Source organism: Dermacentor andersoni, chromosome 7 (genome assembly GCF_023375885.2).
Source record: "Dermacentor andersoni chromosome 7, qqDerAnde1_hic_scaffold, whole genome shotgun sequence".
Classification (NCBI taxonomy): Eukaryota; Metazoa; Arthropoda; class Arachnida; order Ixodida; family Ixodidae; genus Dermacentor; species Dermacentor andersoni.
In genome coordinates, this window is record NC_092820.1 from 65,556,407 (window position 1) to 65,575,394 (window position 18,988).

An 18,988-nucleotide genomic window follows, 5' to 3' on the forward strand; every position below is an offset into this window, starting at 1 on the left:
ATCGTGTCGTCGACGTGGACAAGCTGCCTGTCCAAAATAAGATCTCCCTGGCTCCAGTTGGGCAGGTCCAGCAGAAGGTAACGGAATCGGTATCGATGTATCTCTCTGAACCATTCCTTTAAGCGAGCCGCGCAAGCACGGAATTGAATGTAATGCCACGGTTACCGACGCACACACGGGCCTCGGAATGCGAGCGTGAGGAAGGACAGTGCACTGAAAAATCGGCATCGGACTCTATCATGAAAAAGTCATGCTGCGACAAATAACCAACGCCCTGCAGCTGCTACTGTCTGGTTTAAATGCTACAGTAGCGCTAGCAGCGGTAAGCATTCTGAAAACTATAGACAGCCTCCGAACTACAGTGCAGTAACCTCTACCTCTGCCTACGAAGATGACTGGGCTGTGCTGTGAAGTGTGCCCGTACGCAATGTACAAAAACATTATTCTTTGCAGCTCTCATCATCCTGTTTACCATACCACCCCTCTGGTTTCTCTTTACATTGTATATCTGTTATTCCCCCAACCCCTTTCCAAGCGTAGTGTAGCAGGGTAGAAGCACTTCACTCAGGTCGACCTCTTCACCTTTCTGCTACCTTACCGCAAAAAATTTCCACGGTGATATTACAATGGGAAACAATGTTGCTAAGTTGGGCTATGGCGAAATATTTCTCTCTAATGCGTTTTTGCGAAGCATTAAAACAGTCGCAAGTGTGAGGATTAAAACCATTTCTTGATTTAAACAAATACGCAATGGACATTGGGCGCTTGCTGAAACTGCGGCATGTTCATGTAGCGCGACGGTGCGCGATCTAGAGACTTAGCTGGTGCTAGAAATGTTGTAGTCGCAACGTATTACTAGTCGCGGCGCTCATGCCGTGTACAATGTAGGCGGCTTGTGGAAACTGGAAGTAACGTGACGGTCGATCGACGAATGAGGGCAATCGGCAACTCAATAGAATTCCGTACTAGAGAGCACAGTTAGCTGCATTGCGAGCAAGGAAGGTCAATTGAGTCGACTAATCACTGACGTACTGCCTAGATTTCTAAACGTTGCGGTGACTTGACCAGGCTTGACCAGCCAGGAGCCTAGTGAACATAACGAAAAGCGCATTATGCCAGCGTGGCGGAAGGTGGTCTGTTGACACAGCCGGAGCCACGAAGACCGCTGTTGCAAGGGTGTTCCCTCGGTAATTATAGTAACTGTGTGCCAGGAAATGAGCATTTCACTGGAATTAGCATGGAAACTTGACTATGAATTCAGGCAGACTGCCAGGAAATTGGATTCAGTAAAGCAAACCAAAAGGGCACAATGAATTGAATAGGGAAATGCATGAATTATGGGGCTCCGAGCCGTGTGCGGCTAGATGCCCTGCATTTTAGTAATAGAAGTTTATAGCGCAGCTACGATCGTCAGAGCTTGTGGGGAAAAGTGGTATAGTGCGTCGTACAGTGAAAATAGTTCTCTCTATAAGGCATTTATTAGTAGCTTTTCTTTTGCAAAAATTTTTCAATACGGGACGGCTCCTTGGAAGATCGCCAATACAGTACCTCTTATTCTTCTGCGAGAAATACCTCTGCAAGGCTTCTGCTCACAGGGAGGTCACGTTTCTTCTTGTACGAGCTCAAGCGGATAGTATAAATAGATTTTCTATTTTAATTGCGCTCTTCATAGCTATGCTTCTCTTACTGTATCTAATATGTCATATTCACTATTAGATTATTTTCCTAAAGAAGTGGGTGAAGCAAATATGTCTGTGCATACGCCTAGATACATTGATAACGTATGCTTATAAGTTACCGATCCTGGAGACGAACAAGGCTTTCTTGCATAGCAGACGAGAATGAGGACCAGCTATGCCCCAGCCCGCCATCATTGTAGTTGTGGTGCCACTGGCTGCCACTGCAAAAATATTCTATAGAAACCCTTTTTGGCACCTTCCTGTAAAATTTTTGTGGAGGTGGGGGTATATCTGAAGTACTCCACGGAACTTTGCAGTGGACATCTCGTGTGTCATACGACCATGTCGACTAAAAGGCTCGCTGGCTCAGTCTTCGCTACTACGTCGTATTTGCTGGCCCAAATCAGAGACCATGGTATCTTCTCAGTACTGAAGCGACGGACGTGGAAGGTTGCCTAATTGAATACAAATTAACCAGGAAGAACAACTGCGGCGACCCAATCAGAATTGCTGGCTAATGTTATCGACTATATCAAGGAAAAGGAACGTATTTGGTTCCAAACACACCAGGAAGAACTGACTAGTTGACACACCTGCAAGCAATAACTACAGGAGTTCTTCAGGAAGCCAGTCGGGTACCAGCGAGTAGCCAAGTAGGATCTTTCCTGCCGCACCCAAACATCAACTGAACGATATCTCGTGTACATTCAGGCTGTGATAGCTCTTTGTCAGCGCGTTGAGAAGAAGATGTCTGAAGTTGACAAATTTAATCACATATTTAGAGGAATCGTTGATGACGCATTTAATTTGCTGATATGCGTGGTGTCGTAGTTGTCAGGCATCAAAATTTAAAAGTACGCAATGCCACGTAGCATGACAGAACCAAGATAATGGTATTTGCCTTTGCTTGGCGACACCCTCATTATTTTTGCATTCTATCTAAATATGAGACTAGTCTTACTTGCTTTATTTCTCAAATAATATAATTAGATGACAAGTGTCTGCAGAAGAGGGTTGTAGCGCCGAAAAAGACAACACATAGCAAGGGAGACGGGACAGGCGCCTGTCCCGTCTCGCTTGCTATGTGTTGTCCTTTTCGGCGCTACAACCGTCTTCTGGAAACATGCACCAACTATCCCCCCAACAAGTATGACAAGTGCCACTGAGAAAACTGTAGAGCAACATAAAAACCCCCGATACAATTTTCTGCTGCTGATTACGTGCTACGTAAGCGCGTTCTACCGATCGTGAGAGACACCCGCGAATACACGCAGAGTGCCTCGAGCAGCCAGTCGCGCGGCAGTTTTGCTTGTATCCCGGTCTTCTCTCACGCTCCGAAAAACACTTTTACGTAACACGTATTGAGCAACAGAAAGCTGTATCGGCAGCTTTTTTAGTTGCTCTACAATTTTTTCATTGAAACTTTTCGTCTAAATATAGTATTAGAAAACATGATTAATTAGGTAGGACTAATTATATAATTAGGCGAAGTGTAAAAATTTTGCAGATCCCACCCACTGTGGGAATCGTTGTGAGCGAAACTTTGTCTGCTGATTGTGTTCATTGACGCTATTGGTGGTGATATATTGACGGCATACGACAGTCGTAACATGATGTGAAATGCTACCGCACATCTTCCGCTTGTGCAAGCGGAAGATGTGCAAGATTTATGCAAGCCTTCCTATCCTCGGCAAGAAGTTCACGCTTCGGCGCCATTCTGGGATGCAGCGTTGTAGCTGACAAAACTGCCTCCTCTCTCTCTTTATTCCATCGCTAAAGTTCTGCCCACCTGCTCCATCTAGTGTCGTTGCTGTTCCGCATGAGCACAGAGACTACGGCGGTAGCTCTTGCACTGCATTTGTGGGGGGTCACGCCCAGTTACGGGCTCCAGAGAGCATTGTGCACATGCGACGCGGCCTAAATATTGACACGAGCTTCTCAGGTCGTCCTTCCTTTGTGCCACACTCCTGTCATGTACTAACGCGATAGTGTTAAGGGCCCGGTGTCGCAGAAAATCATGTGTCGACGACGCGGGCATCGTTTGGCGCATAATCATACTGAACCACAACCTTCGTCGTAGTTCAGTAGATCACGGTTCAGTATGATTCAGTACATTACTGAACCACAACTTCGTTCTCGGAATTTCGAGAACAAGAGCTCATTAACAAATGGCATGAAAGGAAACACCGACAATGTATGCATTTTATGTTCCTGTGGCACTGTCACGTCTCAACCACGCCCCGATGCGGCCAGCATTACTGGCGTGCCTCTCAACTACGTACGGACGTGCCCGGCGTTAGTGGCGTTCAAGACCACAGCATCAGCAGCCGCAGCAGCGGAAAGTAGATGAAAGAGGTAAAGAAAGCTTCGACTTAAAATAATCTGAATATCTCAATGCAACGGTAAACAACATTACCTTGGTTCTGTTCAACTACTTGACATTTGCGTATTTTAAATCTTGTGACATGACAGTTTGCTTACACGCACTTGACACCATGGCTGTTATTTAGTTTAGTTAGTATGCCAATGTTTACAAGTTTATACGTCCGATAAAACAATAACCTTTTGTATATAGAACTTTTTGACAACCATCCGTAACAATATCATGGCTTATAGTAGAACGATTAGAAAATGTTTTACAATGTCCGTTAATGCGCATTAAGTGATGTAAGGCGTTTGTACTCCATGTGGTAAGGTATTATTCTATTAAAAGGGATGCGTTACGGAACTGAAAAATCATAGGCCGCTTATTTTTCTTGCGGTACCGTAGAAAATATCAACCAAGATCATTTCAAAACAGCATCAGTACTAGTCTTGACCTAAATCCACCAACAAAACAGGCTGGCTAAAGGAAGGGATATTCTACAACAGATCACATAATTTTCACCAATTCATCAATGGGTAATTAAAGAATACACCTATATTGGGCCTTCATAGATTACAAAAATGTATTTGATTCAGTAAAGATACCCGCAGTCATGGAGGCACTGCGTAATAAAGGAGTACAGTGGTCATACGTGAATATATCGGCAAATATCTGCGAAGATTGCACAGATCGTTCGTTTCTTCACTAGGAAAGTAGAAAATTCTTTACAAGAAAGAGATCAGGCAAACAAGGAACATCCCATTGGTATTCCATGCCTGTGTAGCAGAAGTATTTGGGGTATTAGACTAACAAGGGCTTGAGAGTAATGATCACCGTCGAATACCTCATTAACGTTCGTTTTCTAGATAACATTGTCCTGCTCAGCAACAATGGCGATATATTTTAACAAATGATCGAGGAGCTTAACCGAGAAAGTGTAAGAGCAGGGTTGAAGGATAATAAAACAAAGATAAAGGCAATGTTCTATAGCATGTCAAGGGAATAAGATTTTATGATTGCTAGCCAGCTTCTACAGTCTGTGTTTGAGTACGCTTATCTTGTTCAGTTACCCACAGGGGAATCTGCTCATGAAAGTGAAACTTCGAGAAGAATAAGAATCGGCTGGGGGGTGGGGGGGGGGAGTTCAGATGGTACGCATTACCATATCCTGTCTGGGCGCTTACCACTGTCGTTGAAAATAGTGTGCAACCATTGCATTGCACTGATGATGAAGTATGGAGCAGAAACTTGGAGGTTAACGAAGAAGCTTGATGACAACAAGTTAAGGACCGAGTTAAGAGCGATCAACGGGAAATAACTCAACGACGGGCGAAATTTGAGCGAAGTTGCATACGTGTTTTCGTTTGCCGATATATTAGCTGGCGCGGGCAATTTGACTCGTGCGGCACGTTGCAAACGAAGCGAAGTGTGGCGCAACTGCCTCGCTAACGATACGCGCGGGCACGATTCACAGCAGCTGCAGCAGACAGACATCCACTCATGCAGCGGTTTGTTTGCATACAGACGACATCCGCTACTCTGACGTCCTCTCACAGCCATTGTTGCGGCAAATCTGGCGAGCGCCGCATTAGCTTTTTCTTCTCACTCTTTCCCCATACCTTCCTCCTCAGCTTTCCGCCGCATGGTTCCGCTGTACCTTTCTCCTTCGCTTTCCTCCTCGCGCTCTTTTCGCTATCACCGTTCTTCATGCGCGCCCCGCGTTCGCCCTCTCACATTTTAACAGCCATGTTCTTTAAGCTGATGGTTAGGTCGGCAAACGTGCGCAGCAAAACCTCGCCCAGCGGTGACGTCATTGCGCGCGTCGGCAACGCATCACCGTAGCTTTGCCTCACCGCGAGGTACGGAGTCCGCGCATGCACAGATGCAGATCTAAGCCGTGACGTCACCACGGGGGTATAAAAGCAGGTGCGCTCCGCCGCCGAGCCAACAGGACAGCCGGGCCACTGATGCAGAAAGGATGTGTCGACAGAAGCAGAGCGTCACTCCCGAACAATAGGAAGCACGGCGCGAAAGCCGCCGCGCCGCTATTCGAGAACGGATGCGACGACTTCGGTCCGATCCCGAATGTCGCGCCGGTGAAGCGGAGGTGAAACATCAGCGAGTTGCACAAGTTCCGGAAATAAATTACCGGTACTGAAAATAAAACAACACATTGTACATAATTTAATGACCGATTGTTCATTTCTCTTTTGGGGGTTAAGGATGACACTTCGCAGAAAGCTTGACGGAGTCTCAAAGCATAATCACGCAGAAAACTTGGTAGAGTCTTCAAGAATAACCACGCATACACTTAGCCGAAGCAATAATAAACTAGGGGCATCCCGCTTAGCTGTTCGCACAGTTTTCGCGCCACGAGTGTGAAGCTGCTCCAAAATTTCGGCTGCGCTATTTCTTTCAGTTATGAGGAAGCCGAGGGACGACGCCAACGCTCGCTGCAGGAACTGGCTCCTAAGAGTGCGCTGGTAAATGTTAGGCGCAACGTTAAGAGTCAGGAAAAGAGCGGTGTAGACCAGAGAGCAAGCGGGGATATTCGATATTGTAGTAGGCATTAGGAGAAAAAAATGGAGCTGGGTAGGCCATGTAAGGCGCCGCTGGTAGATAGCTGGTGGGCCATTAGAGTTAGAGAATGGGTGCCAAGGTAAGGGAAGTGCAGTAGAGGATTCAAGAAAAATATGTAGGGCGAAGAAGTTACAAAATTTGCTGGCGCAAATTGGAATCAGCTAGCACAAGGCAGGGGTAATTGTAAATTGCTGGGAGAGGCCTTTGTCGTGCAGTCAAGCTAAATATAGACTGGTGATGATGAATCTAGAAAGTCATTAGAAATTAGAAAACACTCACCATTTATCGGACATGTTGTACTGATGGATCAGGTCATAGATGTCTTGTTTCCGCTTAGTAGGTTCGTAATTCTCGCACAAGTAGTCACCCGACAGGTAAGTTTTAAAGTAATTTCTGTACTTAACGAAGAGCTTCGTACCTTGAAGCACCTAAAAAGAAAGAATATTACAATGTTACTTAGCCGCTTCAATCCCCCGAACGTAGAGACTCTTGTTTTTATCCTTTGCCTGGTTTTATGGTAGCGTACCGGTGATCATGCGGAAACTATTGCTTATATATATGTTATTTGGCCAAACAATGCACTTGAGTGGGTCAAATGCTGTTGTCTAACAAAGAAAACTTTGAGTGTTCGTAATGTCATGCTGTACCGCAATGCTCTATGCACATTTATCATATTCCCATATTTCGGTTAAGATTGCTGGAGAGGGATTTCTTATATTAGCAGTCAAATAATTCAAAATGACATTTGCTACATTTCGCATGATTAGAGTTCTTAGCACGCTCATAAAACTTTCCTACAATGAGCTCACTTAACACCCATGTAATCCTTATCATTCGAAGCGCGGCTTTTCACAGAGCCGGCATGCCAGATTATTTCATCGACCGCTTTTAGATTTCATCGATGTCACTCAAGGGGACGTCGTTATTATCATTGTTGCCGTTGTGACGTAGATGCGAACTCCCAAAGAAGACGTTCATTTCGACAAAGGTCTGAGACGTTCCCACCGGAGACGGCCTTCCAGGGAATCTTTGATGGAAAGGCTTAGGTACTTAATTGAGATACTGGATGGGAGGGACGCTGGGAGTTAGCTGAACCCACCTTGCGAAAAACTCTGCGAGTGCCAATAGGTAAAGACACGGGAATAGAAACAGACTGCATTAACATCTGCAGACAATATGCACATGTTTGCAACCCACAAACGTATTTTCAATAACAAAGGCACAACCTTGAACCCCAATACATAGAAATAATAATCATGTGATTCTGTTTCTGTTACTCATAAAAATCTTTTGAGTAAAAATTGAATGCTTCTTTTTTATTCAAACCGTTGTTGACTTCAACTCACCAGTACGTGTGTTAGCTGCTCTCATTACCTATTTAACAGCTTCCCTGGAGTGTATTGTGTTCTCTAACTTGCTCTACTTGCTGCACATGATGCGCAAGTGCAAGCAGGAATGCTTGGCTATTCAATTTACAGTACCTGCTCAATGTGCCAGGACAAACTTAATAATCATGTTGACTGCAGTACAAGAAATGAGAAGCGATGGCTTGCACAACATTATTTGTCTTTCAGAACACCCACGTGAACGTAACGTCAGTTTTCTTACCATAATAATTAGTTACATACATACAATGAATCAAACTAGCGGTTGTTTTCAAACTGTCTTTACTGCCTATATTTGCCCCTATCGCGCTTAAATGAGGCTGTGGGTGGTTGTTTTAGGTGCCGAGAAACCACAGGCTATAGCCTAAAAATACGGCATCTACAACTACAATACTGATCGGTGATTGCTAAAGCTGGCTTTTTGGGCACACTAAAGCTGTGATTTTTGTTTTATTAGAGAACATAAAAAATCCAGAATAAACTGGAAAAACTGGCTGCATCTGCCATTTTCCCAGATGCATATTTCCAATGTGCCCGTATTTTGTGCGGCATAGTTAGGCTCGGCAATCTTCGCCGTATGGCTGTTCAAGACACTAATTGCAACAGTAGTCTCACCAAACATCGCTGTGCCCCAGAAATCAAAGCGGCCAAGCCTGCTGATTTTTGCCCTCTTGCATATCCGTCAGCACAGCATCAGTACAGGATTCTCCAGAAGTGTTCTGGCGCCGTATTCTGTAACTCTTCGCTTTGGAACCGGTTTCTGGTATCTGGCGGTTACGTCAAAGTGAGGTCACTAGGAGAAAGAGTGGAATGTCGCGGCGCGAGGGAGACCAATAACGTGCAGCGTTCTGTTGCATTCTCACGTCATCATTTCTGTTTGTACTTTGCGGACGACATAATAACTGAAGAATGTTGCTGGTGCGGCAAAAAAAAAAAATATATTCGTTTGTATACAACACTTGCACATTTAATTTCCAGTCATAACTGAGCTTCCGACGCAGACAGCTTGTGGTTTAATTTAACCTGCGTTGCCTTATTTCTTTTTTGTCACTAGTTGGTGCGCCATACGTTAAGCACTCGAAGCGGTTCTGTCTGTGTAGGTCGCGGCTCTCATAGGATTTCGTTTAGCCGTGGCTGAGCTTCTTAGGGTGGACGATTGCAATGATAGTTCCGTCCACGCATCCCTCAACTTAGAGAATCTTGCCGCGGTCAAGGAAACGTTCTTTACAGCGGCTTTCTCCTGCAGATTGGAGGGAAATCTCACACCCCTTATTCTTTTCTCTCAAACATAATGACCCTAGCGACGATGGTAATGATGCGAGTGACCAACGGTTGCGACAACCCAATAGCTTCTACATTCTAGACGCACTGCTGAAAACAACCCGTCGCAAAATAAAAAATAGCAGAAACGAAGCGCGCAAATTTGTGCCGTAGTGTCAACGCTACAAAATCTTGTGGTCCGCGATATTTTAGCTCATCGCAAGTCCATCGCATTCTGTTTTTTGGGCGCCTAAACTGCATTCGCAGTTAGCCTTCGCTCATGTCGTACGCTTCGCACCATTCCCTCTCGTGACGTCGCTGTCTTCGGCCAATGCTGCCCAACAACACAACCAAAGAAGCCACCATCGACATCCTCTCGTCGCTCCGGCCAGCGCGAGACAAGCAGACGGCCACGGTTGCAACAGTGGCAAGCATGATCCTTCAGGATCATGCTTGCCACCACGCGCGACCCTCAGGCGAACCACTTGTCTGTGGCTCCTCTCGTACCAGACGACGGCTTCCTTTCCAGGTGATTGACAACTGTTAGGGTTGGCGTCTGACACCACGTGTTGACAGGAGTTTCAACCGACCAACTCACCCTGCCTCGTCGAAATGAGACGTGACTTCGCCTGCTATTGTGGGCGTCCTGATCCACGTGGAGAAAGAACTTTATCTCACCGGACCTTTTACCAGGCCTCGTCGAAATGAAGCGTGACTTTCTAATTTGCCATGACCGTTTCGAGTGTGCCTGTCTACCGGAAGCCCCGCAGTGTACAGCCTCTTTTGTGTGTGTGTGTGCTAGTTTAGAGAGGCCCTTTCCTCGAATTGGACCTAGAAGAGAACTTCCACGAACCCGCAAAGCGCAGAAGAGGCGGACAGGTGTCTACAGTTCCGGGAGGCGGGATGACTTCTTCCTTCAGCAGCCTCGGTATAACCAGAGGAGCAGGGGCCCTCTTTCCGTGCCGGTCACGTGACATCGACAGAAGCAAGACCCCACCCACGATTGTAGAAAGCCTATTTAAGGGGCTCCAAAATGTACTTTTGATCACTTCATGCTCTGCTCATTTTCTTTCATCTACCTTTGAATAAACGGTGCAAGTTTCACACTAGAAAATCGTCTCGCCCTTGCTTGGTCGCCATGGTCTACCGGATGCCTGCAGCCCGCCGACAACGCCACGCTACCCAATAAGTAAAGTCGGTCGAGCTTCGATAGGCAGGCGCCGCTACTTCTCCGCAGCTGTAGGATACGCTACCCTGGAGTACGCAACAAACTGACTGGCAGCGACTGGGATACGGAATCCTGGAGACCCCAACTTGGACGACAACTACGAGATCGTAGCCTCTTCGGCCTGGTGACAACGTTCAGAAGGAAGGTGTCTGGATTCATGACTGCTTATGGTGAGTGCACGGCTTTTCTTCACTGAGATATCACTTGGCTTTTACGTATTTTTTTTGGAAAGTACGGTGCAGTGATTTTTCTTGAAATGTTGACGGAAGTTTTGAGTACGCCAAGGTTGTATAGAGTGAAGAGTTAGCAGCACTAAGGGCAGCCATGAACTTGAAGGCGCTTAAGAAGCCGGAATTGTTGGGCTTGGCCAAAGAATTGGGCTTCCAAATTGCCGAATCAAAGAGAAAGCCGCAGATAATTGAGGCGATCGAAGCGACCGGGGCAGGCGACGAGGAACTGACGGAACGCCTAGAGAGCATCGCAGAGAAAGAGGAGCGTATGCGCCTAGAGAAAGAGGAAAAAGAAGAGCGTAAGCGCCTAGAGGAAAAAGAAAAGCGCGACCGTGTTGCACGCGACGCACTCGAAATGAAGCGCCTAGAGATTGAGCTTTTGAAAGCCCAATATAGTGAAAGACTTAGCACAGAGGCACGTGAAAGCGAGCGCAGAATGACAGACTTGATGGCACCCTACGCAGTAGGAGGGGACACAAGTCTTTTTCTGGTACAGTTTGAGCGCACGTGTGAGAAGGCAAAATTCGCGAGAAACACGTGGCTGCAACGCTTGCTTACGTTACTGCCATGTGAGGTAGCTGATATTATCGCCCGCATGGGGAAAGAAGAAGCAAAGGACTTCGATGAAGTCAAAGAAAATCTGCTTAAAAAGTACAGATTATGAGCGGAAGCATTCAGGCGAAAGTTCAAGGAAGTCGAGAAGACAAAAAGTGAGTCATATCCAGATTTTGCATATACCTTGGAGATAAACCTGGAGGAATGGCTCAGAGAAGAGGGTGCACTCGGCGATGACGAAAAGACAATGCAGTGCGTTGCTTTAGAACAGTTCTACCACCGGCTGCCAGTAAACATCAAGTATTGGGTTCAGGATAGGCCAGGCGCAGACACTGTTACGAGAGCGGCCGATCTCGCTGAGGAGTACGTAACTCGCCGTGCGGACGAAGGTAACGAAGCTCCTAAGGAGGAGATCAATAAATACAAATCCGACAAGCCAAAGCGATGGTCAAAGTCGAGTCGGTATAAAACAAAGGAAAGGTCAGATTCAGTGAAAACTACTGACGAGGAAAGCGAGGGAGAAAAGGAGTCACCGGAACAGAGGGCAGAATGGCAAAAGGAAAAGGCTTTCGAGGCCAAGAAACCAATAGTTTGCTACAACTGCCAGCTAAGAGGGCATATCTCCGTGGGATGCAAAAACCCCAAACAAGTGTTGATGTCACTAACTAGTAACGAGGAAAATCTGAACTTGCTAGAACCATACATTTGAGACATCGTGGTAAACGGCAAACCGTGTAGAGTGCTTCGCGACTCGGCAGCCACAATGGACGTGGTGCATCCGTCGTACGTAGAGGAAGGCCGATTCACAGGAGAATGTGCTTCGATAAGGCAAGCTGTAGAGGCCTCCAGTGTTGGTCTCCCTGTGGCCAAGATTCGTATCGAAGGACCTTTTTGGAGTACTAGATACAGAAGCTGCCGTCTCGACACATCTCCCGCCTCAGTACCCATATCTGTTTTCTAACAAATTTAAGGATTTGCTACAACGCAAGGGAATCGGGTTTAGTGAGGGAACAGTGCAAGCCCTAACTCGCTCCAAGGCAAGGGAGCTCGCGGCCAAGGCAGTGTAAGAGTGTCCTGTGGTGGAGGAAATAGGTTTGACGGAGGATTCGTCAGCCAGCACCAGACAGGACAGCCCTATAGGGGATAATGCAAAAAGTACGCCAGCTAATGAAAAGACCAGGAAAGCAGCGGAGCCTGAAATGTCGCGAGAGGCAGAATGTAGGAGAAAGTTGTCAAACGTAAGCCCTGCCACAATGATCGTTGAGCAGGAAATGCGTAAAGTACAAAACAATGCTGAGGATTACTATGACAGGACGGCTTGCACGCGACGCTTTGAAGTTGGGGAAAAGGGAATGATCCTGAAACGCTCGTTAGATAACCACTGAGGAGATGCCTGTCGACTTTCCAGAGTTAACAGCAGTGACGGAGGCAATAGAAATTCACGAGACTATTGATAAGTTAGTAGAACAGGCGGAGTTGAATCCCAATGAAAGGGCCGAACTGAGGGAACTCGTGTTTGAATTTAAACACATATATTCAGACACGCCGGGCAGGACCACCGCAATTGTTCACGATATTGAGTTAACCTCATTAGACCTAGTTCGTTCGAAAGCTTATCGGGTTTCGCCTCGTCAGCGTGAAGTCATGACCGCGGAAATAAACAAGATGTTAGAGCTAGGTGTAATCAAGCCAGGAGGGAGTGATTATACCTCGCCTCTCATTTTGGTTGAGGTCCCAGGAAAAGAGCCGCGACCATGTATCGACTACCGCGGGCTCAATTTAATCATGAAGGAGCGGACTTATCCGTTACCGCATATCGAGGAAAGGCTTGAGAAGGTGAGCAGTGCTAATTTCATCTCTACGCTCAATTTAGTCAGTGGGTATTGGCAGGTTCCGTTGACCAAGAGGGCAAGCAGGCTTGCGGCGTTTATTTCCCCGATGGGAACCTTTCGTCCGAAAGTCCTGAGCCTTGGATTTAAAATGCGCCATATTGCTTCTCTAGCCTTATGGACCAGGTGCTACGAGGAATGGAGGACTTTGCACTTCCGTATCTCGATGACATAGCAATTTTTTTTCTTCATCATGGGCCGACCACATGCAACACCTGCAAACCGTGCTGTGTCGTCTACGAGAGGCCAACTTAACTGTTAAGGCTCCCAAATGCCAATTAGGGCGCGCGGAGGTAGCTTATATAGGCCATGTAATAGAGAAAGGCCATCGTCGGCCTTCCGAGGTTAAACTGACCACAATAGACAACTTTCCGCAACCACAAACCAAGTGGGACATCAGATCATTCCTTGGCTTGGCGGGTTATTACAAAAGATATATCCCGCGGTATTCCGAGATTGCGAGTTCTTTGACGGATGCTCTCAGGAAAACAGATCCACAAACGGTAAAGTGGGATGACGCAAAAAAAAAAAAAGGCTTTTAGTATGCTGAAGAGAAAGCATTAACGAGTCATTCAGTGTTAAACGCTCTCTACTGCTCTAAGCCATTCATTCTTCAGTGTGATGCCAGTGACAGTGACGAACACCCTGTACTGTACGCCAGTAGAAAGCTTTCATTTCGGGAGGAAGCATACAGTGCATCAGAAAAAGAATGCGCCTGCGTAGTATGGGTGGTGCGGAAGCTAGCTTGCTATATCGCTGGTTCAAGGTTCACTATAGAGACTGACCACTGTTTCCTCACATGGCTGCAGTCCATGTCTACGAAAAACGGTCGTCTTTTGCGCTGGAGCTTATCTCTTCAAAAGTAAAGCTTCCATATTCGTTACAAGAAGGGTAAGCTTAACGGCAATGCCGACGGTTTGAGTCGTTGCCCCTAGAGTAGCGAAAGCCTCATGCTCATCCGGATTGCCGTGGAATTTTTACGTTCGTTCATATGTTTTTCTGAATTCATACGTTCTTTCGATGTATAACTGATTGTTAGCTGATTTTAATAACCAAGTCTTAACGCTTTCAAGAAATGGCTGTTTTTAGTGTTCAAGGGGGGAGGACGTGCGTAGGGAATGGGAAAGGTGTAGCGGGTTTTCTCCTTCTTTTTTTAAAGCCGGGTGTGTCTTGGGGGAGGGTGGCCTTGTGCTCACTGCTTTGTGGTTCTGGGTCCGGCACTGTTCTGGGGTGATTGCTTGCCCACGCAGAAGACGAAAAGTTGCGAGACGTGCTTGGAAGACCAATTTCGCCGGACCGGACCAGGGAGTAAAGTCACAAGATATATTTGCGTGATATTTGGTGATATTTGGTGATATTTGCGTGTACGAAAAAAAGGGTATTACTTGATTCCAGAACAATTCGATTTGTTCTACACATGGTACTGAAATTTCCAGTTTTATTTTAAATATGGAATTAGGTAGGAAGCTATTGTGATATTTTTATGGTGCCCTGGTGCATTCGGCTTGTGCAGATGCTACAAGCTTCCATTCTGCTGACGAAAATTCGGCTGAAGTCATAGGAGGATAGCTATTAAAGTGTAATGAAAGAAACCTGATAGATATGCTGGGTTGTGCTGCTGTGGACGCTTATTTGTTCGCCCTCTTGGGCAATGCTGTTATGCTTATGGGTGCTTTGATACTGTACGGCCTACAGGATGGCCAGCATTACAAAACACATTAAAACGACTGCAAGGATTCATGCCGTTCAATGACATCATAATTGGTCCATGAAGTTACCGCCTTTGCTTACACTATGTGGCGATCTGGTCCAGTTAACCTGACTGCTATCTACGCACGAGGAAGAGGAGGGAGGCAAAGAAAGGGACCTGCGAATAATGTTTTTGCACAGGTGGCTCATACATTGCTATATTCTTGCAGGTTTTGTTACTCGAATTGAAGCGTTCTATGGGCGAATATCAATATTTCATCCCTGTTTATACCTAGGAAGGATTGCTTTCTTTACAGTGTCACTTTTATATTATACTCTCGTGACACTAAGTTCCCTTGTTTTATTACAGGTGTGACAGCGCCTGCAGAAAAAGTGTAAGCAGACTGCTGTGTCGCTCATCAGTGTTGATCTTTACATCTGAGTTGGTCCCGCAACGTCCAGGCTCCACTCTGTCTTGCTTTATTGACAAGGCAATATAATATGCAGAGCTTGCACCTCAATATCAGTTTTGAGTTTGATATATGTTAAGGAAGAAGACACAAGGCCTTGGTGATAAATCATCTAATGGTCGTTTTTAAAGTGCTGTTTTTGCCATGATCCTCATTGACATGTTCTAAGAGGGTTCTTGCACTCCTTAATTGCTAACTGCCGTGGAGCTTGTTTATGCCTTAATGTAGCACTCCTACACCAAAACAAGCTGTATTTAACGTAGAATTAATAAGAAAGGTAAGAAGGTGACAGGATATAACACAGTCTAATAACCATCCGATATTAGTGCTTTAATAGCAATACAAAGCGCGAGGCAAATTGGGGATAACAGATAAATCTGCAATGCATGTTGTCACAACTGCACAAAGGATACGTGGCATGGCTTCTATAACACTTGTTTTACAATGACAAATAGGCGGTATTGCTATCTCATAACCCTCTGTAAGGGAAGCCAACTCATGGGTACCCTGTCACACATATAAGGAAAGCCTCACAAATCTCGTCAGCCCTATGGACCTTATACCTTGCCAAAGTGACAGTTTTCAAACCATATAATGCAAGTGAGCTGTACACTACCAGGTGACCGCAAAATGACCTGAGCATCAAGTTAACATGGCTGCAAATCCAGCCCGTTTTGCGGGCCTGTTTTGCGGGCCTGTTTTGCTGACGTGGCGTGTACTGCACGATAGTGGTATTTGATATTCATCGACACCTGCGTGTGTTACTTATTTTTCTTGCATGCTTCTTTCTCACAGGTAGCGATGCTTGTATCTTCAATATTGACATGCCTACACTGAAAAGCAAGCTTCTGCTATGCCGAGGAAGAATTGTGTGAAGAGCCGACGTAAAGCAACTTTTCGAAGCACTGAACAAGCTAGGTTTGCTGGTATGGGTTTGCGTACATTGGTTCGATGGGTTTTGGAGGCCCATATGGGCTATTTGCCCACACTTAGGAAGACAAACTTGTGGGGTGTGCTTCTGCAGTTTGTACAGCGCACTGAAAGTGCAGGTGTGAGCCACATCTTCGGAACGAACTGCCCTGGCAGCACCATTCACGGCGCAGATGACTCTCACTGAGTTGGGTAAGGCACCAGTGTCAGTGTTGGTGTTTGTTGCCTTGCCCAAAAAAGCAGGTTTAGGTTCAGCGTAGTAGTGGGAAGGCAGGTTAACCATAACATTGAAAGTTTGAGTGGGTGTATTTGCTTAGGGCATCAAATTTTTTTTCTTGTAACTCTCGGCACTGGTGCTTCGTTAGTATCGGCATGAAGTTGTGCATCCGGGAACTCATGAACAATGACCCTCTAGTTGGCACATTGCGAAGAAGTTATTGGCTTTGATGTCCTTCATTTCCTGTTGGCATACTTGTACTGTCAGTAATTTCTTGTCCGATTGCTGAATTATCATAAGGTCCCAAGCTGACGCTACCGATCTCTTCAAATGCAGACTTTTGAGGATAAGGCTGCTGGCTTTGCAAGGGTGGTTGAAGAAAAGAGGGGACTCGCAGGTAGTTATTCTAGATGTGAGTGAAACAAATCGGCAAATCTTGGTTACATGTTGTGTTTAGTAGTGTAGGAGGTAAATATTTGACGAAAATTTGCTCGTCTCTGGCGTGATGATAATCACAAACTTGGTCAGTGACCACAACTTCACAATCATGTCACCTGACTAAATGAATTTTCGTCGAGCCCTTGACAACATCTTTTACCGAACCTATTGACAGAGCATTTAACCGAGGCTTAGTGCTTCGTCTTACTCGCCTGCAGAATAGAAATCTGTAAGTGTCCCCTTTCCTTTAAACAGACTTGCAAAGCAAAATGCATTAGTCCGAAAATTCTGCATTTAAAGTCATCCGTAGTGTCAACGTGGGGCCTCAAGATGATTCGGCTAGCTGGGAAGAAATTACAGCTAGCAAGAGCTTAGCGCTGACAGAAAATCAAGGGCTTGGAAACTCGAGCATCCACCTGTGAAGACAGTTTTAACAAAAGTTGATGAATTAAAACCGAAAGAGCCTATTGAAACCACAATGTTATCATGAGGTTGTCTCCCTACAAGCTCACTAAACCTGCAACTGCCATTCTGCGCAAGCGAGTGAACTTAAACACTGTGGCAATTCACCCACCCTGATGAAAGTGACCTCAACCATGGAACGTGGCAACAGTAAGCTCTTTCTGAAGAACAATCATGAACTTTACCTGGCAGAACCGGAACTGTTTTGGCTTGACTTGGGTCAGTTCTCCTAAATGGATCACTATGAATCAGGGTGTAATAACTATTGCAAACTCAAGTTAGTGTCTTTAGTGAACTATACCAGAGCAAAGGGGTCCAGTGTGACCAGTGATCCTGCCCAGGAGGCCGTGATGTCAAGAAGTGAGAAAATCCATTTCATATGTTAACAATCGCAAAGCAAGATTATGCTGTTGCTTGAAACAATCTCAAGTACTTTAGGAGTGGTGTAAATTGTTTTAGGTGTAGCGAGCACCTGAACAGCACATATAATTTGGATAAAAGAATGAAAGGTAGAAGGGGCCGTATAAATGTAATGGCAATAATTTTGGCATAAGTAGATATTTGCGCACATCATCTGACAAATTCTTAATTTAGAAAGTATGAAATTTTGTCAAATGTAGCTTTTGTCAGTTGATTCTGTATAACAATTTTTCCTTATGCTTGTACTGTTTGCGCTAAGTAAATTCAATTCTGGCGTTTTATCTGCCAAAACCACAATAGGACTATGAGGAAGGCTTTAGTAAGGAACTCCGGATTGAATTTGAATACTTGGGGTTCTTTCACCTGCGGCCATCGCACCTTATGTGTTTGCATTTTGGCCCCATCAAAATACGGGCATTGTGGCCGGGATGTCGAAGCACCCCACCGCGTTTCTTATGTAGCTGGCAAAAGGGTAATTTCCAAGTAATTTAGGTCGCTCGACCTTTTTGTGCTCCTTTCTAAAACTAGACTTTAGGGGTTACTTCTGGTGCCCCAATACTAGTAATTTTTGTTGATCAAACAGTGTGTTCGTGTCTCTTTTATTACTGTGATAACACTTGCTTCAATGCCCTGCTAATCTGACAGGTTATTCTACCACAGACATGCATGTTCCTTTCGGAGTAAGAAGCATCGCAGCAAACCACTTATCTTTAATAAACTTTGTTTTGTATCCCATATGTTCTGAATGGTGGAGCATTCTCACCAATGTGAATGTAGGGAAATGTGCTTTTGCCTATGCGTTATCTTATTGCATAAGTAAAAATGAATTGTTCTCTTTACTTTTTCAGGTGTCCTGCAAGCTCTCGCTCAAGCAACACATTCCACTGGTCGTCTCTCAGCAGACTGGGTGTTTTAAAGTACCATTAAAAAGTCCAATAAAGAACGCTGTATGCGAACTATGACATGCTATTGCTTAAATGCTAATAATAAAGGTTTCTAATAATATCACTAATAATACATCACTAATAATAAAGGTTTCTATGGCTCTCTCAAAGAACCTCTGTAAAGTATACTCATTTATTTAAAATACAAGCCATTACTTCGTCTGACATTTATTTTTTCAGCTCAAAATTGCTCTTTTCGTTAGAATTGTGAATTGTGAATTTCTAGCGTAAACAAATCAGCCCGTGC

The 18,988-nt window shown here is 45.3% G+C and overlaps 1 long non-coding RNA gene across 2 annotated transcripts in view; it reads left to right on the plus strand.

Moving 5' to 3' along the window:
- The window catches only part of LOC129385763 (uncharacterized), a 207,160-nt gene extending 188,401 nt beyond the window's left edge, over positions 1 to 18,759 (plus strand). Inside the window, exons 4-6 of one of the 2 annotated variants that reach the window (XR_008613316.2) lie at positions 15,231 to 15,255; positions 16,126 to 16,452; positions 18,646 to 18,759. This is a non-coding gene — a long non-coding RNA (uncharacterized lncRNA). The remainder of the gene's footprint in view (positions 1 to 15,230; positions 15,256 to 16,125; positions 16,453 to 18,645) is intronic. The other variant, XR_011895685.1, reaches the window with a different exon arrangement.
- The last annotated feature ends 229 nt before the right edge of the window (positions 18,760 to 18,988 follow it).